General features: G+C 34.3%; 1 long non-coding RNA gene across 1 annotated transcript; it reads right to left on the minus strand.

Moving 5' to 3' along the window:
- Positions 1-7,306: 7,306 nt before the first annotated feature.
- Positions 7,307-7,848, minus strand: LOC128259447 (uncharacterized). Its single transcript, XR_008268053.1, has 3 exons — positions 7,743-7,848; positions 7,490-7,674; positions 7,307-7,424 (listed from the first exon to the last, which is right to left on the minus strand). It is a non-coding gene; the product is annotated as an uncharacterized LOC128259447 (long non-coding RNA).
- Positions 7,849-15,369: the final 7,521 nt, after the last annotated feature.

Consider the following 15,369-nt stretch of genomic DNA (forward strand, 5'->3'; position numbering starts at 1 on the left):
GCAGAAATGGTTCCAAAATCCCGCAGTTTTAAATCTATAACTTTTCTATTAGGTACCCGATTTCAAAGTGGTATATCTTTAATGCCTTGGTGTTTAGTTTTCTAAAAAACTGCATTAAAAACTTGGTTTGTAAATTCGGGTCGATTTTTTGCCATTTTAATGATGTTACCCCTTTCAAAATTTCCGAAAAACCCGCCTTTGCAGAAAATTGACTAAAAACCTGCAGCTCTAAATCCATAACTTTTCTTTCCGCCATCCTATTTCCAAGTGGAATATCTCCAAAGTCTTATGGCTTAACCCTCTAAAATCCTGCATTTAAATTTTGCTTTAAAATTATGAATTATTATTTTTACGAATTAACTTTTCAAATAATTTCCGAAAAATAGCTTGGCAGAAATGGTTCCAAAATCCCGCAGTTTTAAATCTATAACTTTTCTATTAGGTACCCGATTTCAAAGTGGTATATCTTTAATGTCTTCGTGCTTAGTTTTCCACAAAACTGCATTAAAAACTTGGTTTATAATTTCGGGTCGATTTTTTGCCATTTTAATGATGTTACCCTTTCAAAATTTTCGAAAAAACCGCCTTTGCAGAAAATTGACTAAAAAGCTGCAGTTCTAAATCCATAACTTTTCTTTCCGCCATCCTATTTCCAAGTGGAATATCTCCAAAGTCTTATGGCTTAACCCTCTAAAAACCTGCATTTACATTTTGCTTTAAAATTATGAATTATTATTTTTACGATTTACTTTCTCAAATAATTTCCGAAAAATAGCTTGGCAGAAATGGTTCCAAAATCCCGCAGTTTTAAATCTATAACTTTTCTATTAGGTACCCGATTTCAAAGTGGTATATCTTTAATGCCTTGGTGTTTAGTTTTCTAAAAAACTGCATTAAAAAGTTGGTTTGTAAATTCGGGTCGATTTTTTGCCATTTTAATGATGTTACCCCTTTCAAAATTTCCGAAAAAAACCGCCTTTGCAGAAAATTGACTAAAAACCTTCAGTTCTGAATCCATAACTTTTCTTTCCGCCATCCTATTTCCAAGTGGAATATCTCCAAAGTCTTATGGCTTAACCCTTTAAAAACCTGCATTTAAATTTTGCTTTAAAATTATGAATTATTATTTTTACGATTTAACTTCTCAAATAATTTCCGAAAAATAGCTTGGCAGAAATGGTTCCAAAATCCCGCAGTTTTAAATCTATAACTTTTCTATTAGGTACTCGATTTCAAAGTGGTATATCTTTAATGTCTTCGTGCTTAGTTCTCTACAAAACAGCATTAAAAAGTTGGTTTGTAAATTCGGTTCGATTTTTTGCCATTTTAATGATGTTAAAAACCTGCATTTAAATTTTGCTTTTAAATTATGAATTATTATTTTTACGATTTAACTTCTCAAATAATTTCCGAAAAATAGCTTGGCAGAAAAGGTTCCAAAATCCAAAACCCTCTAAAAACCTGCATTTACATTTTGCTTTAAAATTATGAATTATTATTTTTACGATTTACTTTCTCAAATAATTTCCAAAAAATAGCTTGGCAGAAATGGTTCCAAAATCCCGCAGTTTTAAATCTATAACTTTTCTATTAGGTACCCGATTTCAAAGTGGTATATCTTTAATGCCTTGGTGTTAAGTTTTCTAAAAAACTGCATTAAAAACTTGGTTTGTAAATTCGGGTCGATTTTTTGCCATTTTAATGATGTTACCCCTTTCAAAATTTCCGAAAAAACCCGCCTTTGCAGAAAATTGACTAAAAACCTGCAGCTCTAAATCCATAACTTTTCTTTCCGCCATCCTATTTCCAAGTGGAATATCTCCAAAGTCTTATGGCTTAACCCTCTAAAAATCTGCATTTAAATTTTGCTTTAAAATTATGAATTATTATTTTTACGAATTAACTTTTCAAATAATTTCCGAAAAATAGCTTGGCAGAAATGGTTCCAAAATCCCGCAGTTTTAAATCTATAACTTTTCTATTAGGTACCCGATTTCAAAGTGGTATATCTTTAATGTCTTCGTGCTTAGTTTTTCACAAAACTGCATTAAAAACTTGGTTTATAAATTCGGGTCGATTTTTTGCCATTTTAATGATGTTACCCTTTTCAAAATTTTCGAAAAAACCGCCTTTGCAGAAAATTGACTAAAAAGCTGCAGTTCTAAATCCATAACTTTTCTTTCCGCCATCCTATTTCCAAGTGGAATATCTCCAAAGTCTTATGGCTTAACCCTCTAAAAACCTGCATTTACATTTTGCTTTAAAATTATGAATTATTATTTTTACGATTTACTTTCTCAAATAATTTCCGAAAAATAGCTTGGCAGAAATGGTTCCAAAATCCCGCAGTTTTAAATCTATAACTTTTCTATTAGGTACCCGATTTCAAAGTGGTATATCTTTAATGCCTTGGTGTTTAGTTTTCTAAAAAACTGCATTAAAAAGTTGGTTTGTAAATTCGGGTCGATTTTTTGCCATTTTAATGATGTTACCCCTTTCAAAATTTCCGAAAAAACCGCCTTTGCAGAAAATTGACTAAAAACCTTCAGTTCTGAATCCATAACTTTTCTTTCCGCCATCCTATTTCCAAGTGGAATATCTCCAAAGTCTTATGGCTTAACCCTTTAAAAACCTGCATTTAAATTTTGCTTTAAAATTATGAATTATTATTTTTACGATTTAACTTCTCAAATAATTTCCGAAAAATAGCTTGGCAGAAATGGTTCCAAAATCCCGCAGTTTTAAATCTATAACTTTTCTATAAGGTACCCGATTTCAAAGTGGTATATCTTTAATGTCTTCGTGCTTAGTTCTCTACAAAACAGCATTAACAAGTTGGTTTGTAAATTCGGGTCGATTTTTTGCCATTTTAATGATGTTAAAAACCTGCATTTAAATTTTGCTTTAAAATTATGAATTATTATTTTTACGATTTAACTTCTCAAATAATTTCCGAAAAATAGCTTGGCAGAAAAGGTTCCAAAATCCCGCAGTTTTAAATCTATAACTTTTCTATTAGGTACCCGATTTCAAAGTGGTATATCTTTAATGTCTTCGTGCTTAGTTCTCTACAAAACAGCATTAAAAAGTTGGTTTGTAAATTCGGGTCGATTTTTTGCCATTTTAATGATGTTAAAAACCTGCATTTAAATTTTGCTTTTAAATTATGAATTATTAGTTTTACGATTTAACTTCTCAAATAATTTCCGAAAAATAGCTTGGCAGAAATGATTCCAAAATCCCGCAGTTTTAAATCTATAACTTTTCTATTAGGTACCCGAATTCAAAGTGGTATATCTTTAATGTCTTCGTGCTTAGTTCTCTACAAACCAGCATTAAAAACTTGGTTTGTAAATTCGGGTCGATTTTTTGCCATTTTAATGATGTTACCCCTTTCAAAATTTCCGAAAAACCCGCCTTTGCAGAAAATTGACTAAAAACCTGCAGCTCTAAATCCATAACTTTTCTTTCCGCCATCCTATTTCCAAGTGGAATATCTCCAAAGTCTTATGGCTTAACCCTCTAAAAACCTGCATTTAAATTTTGCTTTAAAATTATGAATTATTATTTTTACGAATTAACTTTTCAAATAATTTTAAAATGGTTCCAAAATCCCGCAGTTTTAAATCTATAACTTTTCTATTAGGTACCCGATTTCAAAGTGGTATATCTTTAATGTCTTCGTGCTTAGTTTTCCACAAAACTGCATTAAAAACTTGGTTTATAAATTCGGGTCGATTTTTTGCCATTTTAATGATGTTACCCTTTTCAAAATTTTCGAAAAAAACCGCCTTTGCAGAAAATTGACTAAAAAGCTGCAGTTCTAAATCCATAACTTTTCTTTCCGCCATCCTATTTCCAAGTGGAATATCTCCAAAGTCTTATGGCTTAACCCTCTAAAAACCTGCATTTACATTTTGCTTTAAAATTATGAATTATTATTTTTACGATTTACTTTCTCAAATAATTTCCGAAAAATAGCTTGGCAGAAATGATTCCAAAATCCCGCAGTTTTAAATCTATAACTTTTCTATTAGGTACCCGATTTCAAAGTGGTATATCTTTAATGCCTTGGTGTTTAGTTTTCTAAAAAACTGCATTAAAAAGTTGGTTTGTAAATTCGGGTCGATTTTTTTGCCATTTTAATGATGTTACCCCTTTCAAAATTTCCGAAAAAACCGCCTTTGCAGAAAATGGACTTAAAACCTGCAGTTCTAAATCCATAACTTTTCTTTCCGTCATCCTATTTCCAAGCGGAATATCTTTAAAGTTGTATGGCTTAACCCTCTGAAAACCTGCATTTAAATTTTGTTTTAAAATTATGAATTATAATTTTTACGATTTAACTTCTTAAATAATTTCCGAAAAATAGTTTGTCAGAAAAGTGACCAAAATCCCGCAGTTTTAAATCTATAACTTTTCTATTAGGTACCCGATTTCAAAGTGGTATATCTTTAATGCCTTGGTGTTTAGTTTTCTAAAAAACTGCATTAAAAAGTTGGTTTGTAAATTCGGGTCGATTTTTTGCGATTTTAATGATGTTACCCCTTTCAAAATTTCCGAAAAAACCGCCTTTGCAGAAAATTGACTAAAAACCTGCAGTTCTAAATCCATAACTTTTCCTTCCGCCATCCGATTTCCAAGCGGAATATCTTCAATGTCTTATGGCTTAACCATCTTAAAAACTACATTTAAAATAAATAAATAATAAATAAATAATAAATAATTTAATACATTAAATTAATAGTGCTTATTAAGCTTTTAATTATTTTCAGTGTGTTGGTAGTCAAAAGGTTCTCATATTTCAATAATTGTGATACTTTTCGCCTGATTTGAGTTTATATTATTTTTATAGAGCGCTCGACTGGCGGCAACAATAAAATCAATTGAAATGTGTTGGCAAACATGTCAAAATAAATTATAGAGAGCATGTCCGTGCGGTTGAGTGTGGTGTGATGCTGAGTGGTTAGGTTTGGTTTGGTATGGTGTTAGTAGGGTGTGGGTTGTTTGCCTGCCGGTGGTGTTTGCACGGGGTGTTATGCAAGTGTGGCAACCGCAGAAACCGAATTTTAATTTGCGCGCTGGCAGCATTTTGAAACTGGTTGAGGGACCTCAAACTCGCCGATACCGGAACCCTTCGGGATCTAAGCGGCTTACAAAGGATCTTTTTTGGACCAGAAGCAGGAGCAGTAGCAGGAAGCCAGCGGAACCCACCCCCCAAAAATTTACAAAAGGCCAAAAGGGATTGCGCAACGCGAACGCCTATTTACAGGGTATAATTAAGTTAAGTCTTGGCTGAACGGGAAAAAAGAACAAAAGTCGAGAGTCGATAGTCGACGTCACTCGGAAGTCGAGGGAGGGGTTTTTGTGGGTGAAGTTCGGGGGATGTGGGAAGTGGGAGGATGTGTTCAGGGGCGGGGTCAGCTTCAAAGGACACACTTCAATTCAAAAGGCTGCCTAATCCATGAACAACTTTTTTATGTTGCTCACAAGTTGTTGAGCTTTTAAAATTACTGAGTGAACAAAACTGAAATGTGGCTTATTTTGTTGGATAATTTAAAATATTTAAGGCACTGTCTTTGCTTAAAAATTAACTACACTTACAAAGATAAGATTCTGGTGGCACCAAAAATTAATGAGTTAAAAAGATTCATTTGGATTATTTTATTTAATATGCTGTTATGAAAATAGCTATGTAATAATAATACTTAAAAACATTTAAGTAAAAAAAATAAATACATTTAAAGAGGTAGGGTTTGTAATACCTAAAATAAATTTCGAATATTCCTTTTATTATTCGTTCAAATAATCTTAGAAACATGTTTTATTAAATTATCATAAACGTCGAATTTCCAACATTGCGGTGCTCCTGACATTTTTAAACAGTATGGCGCCATTAAATAATTTATAATATGGCTATACGCACATTTAAAGCCCAATAATTCTTTAAAATGAAGAAAATCTGTTGCAAATGGTTGTTAAAGAAAGGCCAATAAACATAATATAAATTCATGCAAAAGACCCCCAAAGTTGATATACCTTCCAGGCCTGGGAACCGATAATCTTTAATATGTTGTGTATTTTCACACACATTTTCACGCTGATTCACACCCACAAGAGTGGGCCCCTTTATTAGAGTGGACCCCATTAGATCAGCTATTTTTCCCAGGCCCAAAGCTACACCTTTCCATTGCCATTCCCATTCCTATTCCCAAATTTAGTTGCAGTTTCGACACCTTGCGGCTAAAGCCGAGTTCGATATAGATCTCAGCTTTTGGTTTTGACTTTGGCTTGAGGTCTGGAATCTTTGGGATCCATAAATCAAGACGGCGAAAGATCATTAAAAGAGAATCTCTGCTATCATAATAAAGAAATCACACGAGAAAACAAACGGAGAAGACGGAGAGAGATCTCTTTTGATTTGATCGCTCAATCAAAATGATAAATGAAAATTAATATTTCTTAATATTGCTTACAAAAGTGAGAACTTCGGGGTAACATATTTTCTCCAAGAGCTTTTACTTGTAATCGTTTTATTTTTGGGGGAAAAAAGGCGGTGCTGACCAGGGTAATATAACCATATATTTTTCAATGCTCTTTTGGTCATTGTTTGATAAGAATTATTGCAACGTATCAATCACGAGGTTAAGTGGACCTGTGAAATGTGAGGGAACATGCATCAAAAGCAGCACGCAATCCCATCCAATCCACAAAATGAAAACATTAACCGGGAACAACAGAAAATGGTCAGAAATGTACACACACCAGAGGGCCCAAAAACAACAGCGGAAAGTTGCGGCCACCGACATTCATCAACATCAACATTCAACATCAAAAACAAACAGCAAAAGGCGCGTTGCGAGGCCCAAAAACAAGAGTTACCCAGACCATCTTATCCCATACCCTCTATAAAGAGGGTTCCGTATACCATTCTCATTTCGGGTCGATTTATAGTTGAGTCGTCTTTTGGCGGTTGTCGCGGTTTCTCTGAGCCCGGAATTATTATCCCGCGCTTTAGGCGATTAATTGACTTTATGACTTCGAGAGGGGAACGGGATTGGGATGGAGTTTATAGAACGACTATATTACAGAGCCAGTGAGCCAATGGGGTACCAATTAGAGAGCGCATCGTTTGCCGACGACAAGGCAGCTGGAAAAGCCTTTTCCCTTTCCTCGCGAGAAAGGCATCCATATAAAGTCCTCTGAAAATAAGGAAAATCTTCAAGTACTTTTCATTTCTGTTAGTCATTGCTATTTAAAAACATATGTCCACAACTTTTTGTCTAAATAAACTTAATAAAACACATTTATCTATTTCGAATTATAAAATTGTATTTTAAGAATTGAGAATTTTCTATGTTTAATTTTAAAAGATTTTGAAACAATTTTTAAGCTTGAAAGAAAAACGTTGGCTTTCAATATCCCTGCAAAAGAAATAAGTTTAAACTATTTTTTAATTATAACTTTTGCGTTTTCTTTTGTAACTTACACAAGTAATCCAAATTTCATCTGCTTAGTAGCAGACCTTTTCGCACTCGGCAACTGTGTTAAAAATGTTTTTACTTTTACATCCAGTATCTTGGACTTTCCAGCACACATTCAAAGTATAGGTCCATGCCGGTTTAGGTTTACCGCCGCAATTATCTTCTATAGGAGTATTGTCACTACATCTCTCTAAATAAAGATGATAACAATAACAATGAGTTATTATTTACTTGTAATGGCGCTTAAATAATATTTACCATTATCAATGCTAATAACCGAATGATTTAGTACAACCAGTAAGATGCCAAATAAACACAATATTAATTTCATGCTGTTTCTCTTCAACGTTCAGGCAGCTACAAATAATTAAAATCTAGTTAGTTCTGTTTTAAATGCCTGGTTTTATTCTTTACATGATTAAGGCGAAACCATTATGTTTATAAACGCTTTGACTACTTGTATAAAAATTAAAGTCGATCGTGGATAATGACTTTTTGCATATTACAGGTATAATAACATTATTATATAATATACAAAAATTTACATTCATGGCCTGATGTTATAACAAAACAATATATATTATACCTGCAAGTCTTTAAGAACTGTGTTTTTCCTTTACTTTCTTTAGAGTGATGTCTTCGAAACTTGCATTGCTCAATTTTTTCGGAGATGAACTCATTGATCTGCAGCAAATCGTGTGACAAACCCTATAATGCCCCCATTATTTCCGTTAACATCTCTTTTTGGAAACCCGAAAAAGCGATGCCACTTCAGAGTAATCCCATTTCAGAGGGACCGCCATCAAAATCCGGTCCGTTCGGCCAGTCGAGCGAAAGAAAGGCTGACTTTAAGCAAATTAGCAATTCAACAAAAGTGTCGCCCTGTCGCCCCTAACCCTCGTGCGCCCCTGCCTTAACCCCTGACTGGCCTAATCGTGGCACGTGCCCCGACATATTTAATCACAGGGCTGTGTCGTAGTGTCTATCCTGAACAACAAAAACCGAAGCGAACCAAAACCGAACGAAACTGAAAAAAAGAGGCAAAGTTGCTGGGCAAAGAAGCATCACACACATAAAGATAATCCAATCTTATGCTGCTAATTTTACAGCATCCCGAAAATGAAATAAAATCAAATCTCGTGTGTGGACGAGCGTGTGCAAATGTGGTTTTTGGGGGTTGAGGTTGAAGTTTTTTAGGGGGGGGGTGGAGAAACGAAACCCAGATGAACTCAAAACTGAAAACCGCTGCCAGCTTTGCGAAAAACTTTTCCCCGAAAGAAAACCCTCAGACAAATAAATTCGATTATGGCACACTTGGGGAAAATGGCTCTCAGTATTAAGAATAAAATTGTTTGCCTTCTGAATTTGTTTATTAAATATCAGAAATAAAACTTTTTATCTTGACTTTAGTTGATGCCGAAAAGTACATAAGAATACGGGTTTTAGTTTATTTTCTTTGAATTAATAAAACTAAAATGTGTTTTTACATTTTTGTTAGTAAAGTAAGGAAATCAATATTTCACAACAATATCATTTTAATAGATAAAAACAGATGTCCCAAATTAAAATAATTAAACATCTTAGATATGTTAAACAAAAACTTAGCTTGAAAGTTGATTGTGATTTTAATAAATACAATTTTTGGTGTTTATCTAAGAAAATATAAAGTCAAATAATTATTTTGTTAACTAAAATATTTATTTCAAAACTTTATAAAGAATAATTAAAATCTTACATAGTTTAAAAATGATTTCTGAGTTAAGCCACTTTTTGTTTTCTTGAAAAAAGCGTGTTGAGCATACATAAATAAGACAATGGTAAATAATAAGTAACATATTTAATTATTTTTCTGATTTTTCAAATTACAAGAATTTTGTTCATGACATTTAAGTGATTTTTCCAAGTGTTCTTTCCCTCTTTTTTCCATCCTTGCCCCCCGCGGAGACGAAGGCGTTTGGCACTCGTAGAGGGGGCGTGGCACATATATTTTTTCAGCTTTATTTTGTGGCCCTGCTGCTGAGTTGTTTGTTTGGGCAAAGTTTCGAGCCAGCGAGATGCCTAATTCGTTTACCAAATCCACTTTACATAGTTGAGTTGAGCGAGTCGCAGGCACAAAATATGAAAATTCAATAAACTACGCAGGACTACAAGGACTCCCGCTGGTCCTGCCACTTGAGGCTTAATTGTGCGTCGTACTCACCTGCCGTGCAAATGGAAAAGGGAAATGGAAATGGCAAATGGCACGTGCAACACACGCGGGGGAAAAGCGGGAAAAGGGGGAAAACACGCACGAACTGCATTCGCAAGTGGGCGTGCATAATTTATGCTAATTTGCCTGAGAAACGCCACCAAAAATAATAAAAATATTTATGTACAAATAGAGCAGGAAGAACAGCAAGAGGAAAACATAAGCTTTAAGATTAACCTGAGCTATGACAATTTATTATAATTATCATTAGCTTTGTAATAAGCCTTATTCCCAGAGTATTGCTTTTCCGATGCTTTTCAGAGTGGAATACAAAGGCAGCGCGCTCATTACTTCTTTAAATTAAATCACTGACGCATGACTTTAGAAGTGCTAAACTCCTTAATTAATTGCTCAAGCTTACTTGAGTAATTCTGCTTTAAATCATTCAATGTCGGCCTAAGAAATTCTTTTCACGGGTTAGTTATTCTTATTTCTCATATTTACATTTCTTGATTCATTTTTTTTTGAGAAATCTTGTATAAAACTCTCAGAATGTAATACTGTTTATTATAAACAAGTGAATAAACATTTAAAATCGTGGCCTTAAATTAAGTAAAACTAATTGATTTGCAATTATATTTATAAATTTAAATAGATATGAATTTTACAGTTTTGTCGTAAAAAGATTAGATTTTAAATATACTTACCTTCAGGATAAAATCATTTTAGATCAGTCAATATACATTTGAGCGCCTTAACTTAAAACTTACTACAAAAAATTGATACTTAATTATTTTTACAAATTTAAAAAGATATCCTGGTGATTTTGTGTTCATAAGATAAGGATTAACGTTTATTTAATCTTAAAAATACAAAAGCACCTTTTTTAGAATTAAAATGTAATGAAGTGATACTAGAAAGCCCACAATTAGCCAAATGTGTTCCCCCTGTTAATGACCTGTTTTAACCCTTGAAGACCGTGAACAAATGACACTCTCTAATGACCTAACTACACATGGAAACACTTTCCGCTTCACGCTCTGTCAATTGGCAAGTCGACATCATTATTAGCAGTCCTCGGAAAAATAAGAAAATTATGATTGAAGCTAATTCTGAGTTAGGTGCCTGGGCCCAACAATTAAAAGATCATTTCTGAGTGCGGGCTGTCGATTCGTTGACCTTCATTGACGCCTATAACAACTTCATTAGAACCGAAAAAGGGCTGACATATTTTCCATTTTTATTCTTTTTATTCCATTTTAATTGCACGAAAATGAAATGTTTGAAATTTTGTAACCAACCCGCATGACAGGCCCCATCAACTCATTTTGTTTCGGGTGACATTTCTCTGGCAAAGAATTTCTTGATAAGTTTTTTATGAATATTTCCTGACGCAGCGCCTCTGCTTTTTGTCATTATTCACACTGCAGTGATTCCACAGCAAGAAAGGCATTTTTCTACTTGCAAAAAAAATGAAGAGGAAAATGGAAAACCCAAAGGAAAAAAAACTTGGCCGCTTTGTAGAAAATTCATAAAACTTCCGCTTGGAAAAACTGAAAGGGGAGTGTTGGTAGGCCGGGGTCAGCAAACAAGAAAATGGCGCATTTTAAAGTGAACGGAAAAGCGGGAAAAGGCATGGAGAAATGGCACAAGGAAAAGCGAGAAAAACAAAGTCCAAGGAAATTTTCCGTGTCAAGAAATGTTCCTTCTACTTGAAGCTGCTTTGCCGCCATTTTCTCTTTCTGGGGGTTGCGATTTCCCGAGCGTTTCCTTCCCCCATTTTTCTTCGTTTCATTTTTTTTTCGCTCGGCGGGGGTGGCTCTCGCAAGCGAAAATAAACAAAAATCAAAGTTGCAAATAAGAAGAAACTACAAAGTAAGTTAGCATAAAAAAAGTTTAGCGGCGCCTTGTTTTTCGGAAGTTTTCAACATCTCCGAGGGAAAAGTGGGTGGCGTACTTAGCCCACACTCACAAACACACACACACACATACTCAGGATACTCACACAGATACAGATACAGATACAGATACAGATACAGATACAGGGACAAAAGATTCCGTCGAGCACTTTTCGTGCAACAAAAGCCGGAAACAGCCGGCAAAAAGAAGCTGAGGAAAAACTCAGTCAACATCCTCTCAAGTGCTTCCTTCGCTTTTTCTTCCACTCGGGGATTTCGACGCTCCAAGTCCCTGCACTCTACAAAATTCTGAAAATTCTTAATTCTTTAAAAATATGTTTAGATCTTTAAAAATTCTTATCAAACATTAATAAAAACGTTGTTTGGTGACAAACAGTATGGTAAAATTGTAAACGATTTAAATATTTTTAAAATGTTGAATTTTCACTGCATACTTTTGGGGAACTTTTGAAAGGATTTGAAGCCAGAAAAAGTAAATGTAAAATAAATTAAGATTTAATATAAATTTAAACGTTGAAAGAATTTTAAGCACTTTAAGACAGAAGAAAAAAAACCAATAAAGATAATTTGATAATGTCACACAAAAATGTTGCAGTTTTTTATTTTACTTTATATATTGGCAATACTGAAAATAGTATATTCTCAAAAATATAACCAAAAAGTGAACTTTGAATTTCAACCTTCAAGTTGTAAATTTTTATAAGTTTTTATTGTAGTGATATTAAATAAAATAAATAAAATAAAAATTAAACATATTTTTTTTGATTTAAATTATATATTTCCCTTAGTGTTTTACTTCTCAGCATGCAGCCAGCGATGTGCCCGCTCAGCCAAGCGCAAGGACAGCTCCTGAGGAAAAGGACGAGAAATGGAGGACGAGAAGGACGACGGCGATGCTCCCTCACCTTGCTCATGCTGATCACGTCTATTTATTGTGCACATAATATGGGAGCAGCTCCAAGCTGGCAGTTGCTGCTCGTCCTCTCCTTGAACTCCTCCTTTTTCTGCTCCTCCAGGATACGTGCGACGCATGCATCGCTGGACACGCTTTGGGGTCCTTCGTGGCCACCCACTCACCCAATCGCCCACTCGCCCACCCGCCCACTTTTTTCCTTTGGACACCCGTTTCCTATTCCTATATTCTCTCCGCCGGGGAAAATTCAATTATCGAATGCGAATTTTTGCTCCTCCGCTTTCTGTTTTTATGTTTTTCCTTTTTTTCTTTTTTTCGTTTCCGCTTCGAATGTTTTTTTGTTTCAGCCAAAAGCATCCCAAGACGAACTTTCAGCGTATCAGCATTTATTTGCTGTTGATTTATGCAGCGAACACCCCCATTTTCCGCCCCCTTTGGGCTGCTCGTTCAGTCAAACAATCGTCATCGGCATCGGCATCGTCATCCACATCCACATCCACATCCAGAGCACTGTTGAATATTTGCCAAGTATGCTGATTGAATTTTTTCCAGTTGACTAAATGATATCAAGGATATTTGCCAGGCAAGCGCGACTGCTTTTGCTCCTGCCAGCAGGTTGCGACTTAAAGCCTATGGATTTTATGAGCGAAACTTCTGAAAACAGTGATTGCATTTCGCCAGTGGGCATATGATTAAATATTACGTAAATTAAGGCAAGGGTTTTGCAAATAAAATGGGATTAAATAAATACAAGCCCAAGGGAGTCTGATAGAGCCTTCAGCTATTCATAACAATGTACGTATAATGTGCCATGCTAATTAGATTTCGCCCAAAGGCCTTTTGGGTCGCACGTAAATATTGCTTCATTTTGGCAAAAGGGCTAAATATTACCAGTAGCGCTATATAGCTTAAGGATACTCTGAATTCTTAAAACAAAATCAAATTAAAACCTAAATAATTAAATTCCAGTCATTGCAGTATAAAAAAATAATATTGAAAATTTCTGTGATTTAGTATTAGGTTACTTGCGACTTTATTAAGTCAGTTAATATTTATTTAAGAAGTGTCAATATTTAACCAATATATACTTACAAAAATTTATTTTTTACCTGAAAAAATCGTTTAACAATTTATTCTTGCAATTGATAAATCAAAATTAAAAATATTAATACAATTACAATTAATTAAGCAGTACTAAGCCAATATAATCATGAAAAATATATTTTAAAATGTAATACAAACTTAAATAACTTTGCTCAAAGATATAATAATTCCTATATTTAATCAATATATATTTAGGGACATTTATCTTTACACATAAATCAAAACCTTTTACAATTTATTCTTTAAATTGAAAATAAAAAACTGAAGTAATATTGGTTATGGTAGACATTTATGAAGGCTATCCCTGTTTAAATTTAAACGGTTTGTGCAACTACCAATTTAATTATAATTCCGGTTAGCAAAACACCGCCTATATTTGCAACGGAGAAGCTTCATTTTCCTTCTGCCTTCCCAGCAATCCGTGTTTGCATCCTTCATCCTTTGCGCATCCTTTGGACAAATCCATCTCGTCCTTCATCAACTGCACATATCCATAAACCATTTAGGCATTGCTCTTCTTGCGCACTGACAATTTCCAATATTTAGACAGGCAACTACTAATAACCGTGTTTGGCCGGCGTAAAGTGAGCATTCAGTTGGCAAATATCCCGATATCCCAGATGAAACCTAACCAAACCCATAGCATTGGATGGATAATTAAGGCTGCTGGCAAATCGAGTGGGCTAAACATCATCGACATCGACATCGACATCAGCGATCTATTTGAAACCGTTGCCCTGCAATAATTAATATGCCCAACGTGCAACGGCATTAGAAAGGTGGTTTTCGAGGGGGGTTTTCATGCACTGGTAAAAAAACAATTAATTCCAAGTATTTCGTATACTTTTTTGCTTTGAATGTTATCAATTCCGGGATTAGTTATTTTAAATATGAGATATATATATATCTATATATATATATATATATATATATATAATAAATTTTAAGATCTGAAATTATAATATCAATTCTAAACCTAAGAGTTTCCACATGAAATTAAATATTTGAATTCTTAATTTTATTTGAGTTGTAGGTTTAAATATTTGTTACTTTAATTATTATCCAATGCGGTTTTTTGTAAATTGAAATGTTAGAGTTCTACATACATTTTTTAACATTTAATTTGAATATTTTTAAATTATATTTGATAAGATTAATGTGCACTGTATTTTGTATTATGATTATATATTTAATTTAAATATGAAACATAAAATATAGGATTTAACAGCCATATGTTTATTTTTAATATTCCATTTGTTTATCAGTGTAGAAGGGGGTTTTTTGATGGACTGAAGAGGGGGGTTTTCATGGACCGAGAGGGTGAAAATGATTCGAGGTTGGTGGGCCGTAAAAGGCGTTAAATTGACACAATTGAACACACCCTCGAGATTCGAGTGAGTGAGGGTTTTCTCACTCGTTTGTTTGTCCTGCAACGGAACTGATGTTGCTGCGGGGAATTGATGTTGCCGCGGGGCTTGGTGTTGCTGCTGCTGCTTGTGGGGGTTACATGTTTAATCGCAATCGGCAACATCTTTATCGTTGCGGCACCGCAAAAATCCGCGATTGAAGTCAGTCATGTGCAAATGTACCTCCAAACGCCGAAATGACAATACATCGCCTTTTAAAAGGGGGTAGTCAAACCCCTTAAAACCCCCTTATATATTTCCTATGCAAATATGTGCGACAATTGATATTTGGCGTCAACATGTGAGTCTATAAACGTGACAATGTTCAACGGAGACTGGTTTCCGTGGAAGGTGC

Source organism: Drosophila gunungcola (genome assembly GCF_025200985.1).
Source record: "Drosophila gunungcola strain Sukarami chromosome 3L unlocalized genomic scaffold, Dgunungcola_SK_2 000005F, whole genome shotgun sequence".
In the NCBI taxonomy this organism is placed as follows: Eukaryota; Metazoa; Arthropoda; class Insecta; order Diptera; family Drosophilidae; genus Drosophila; species Drosophila gunungcola.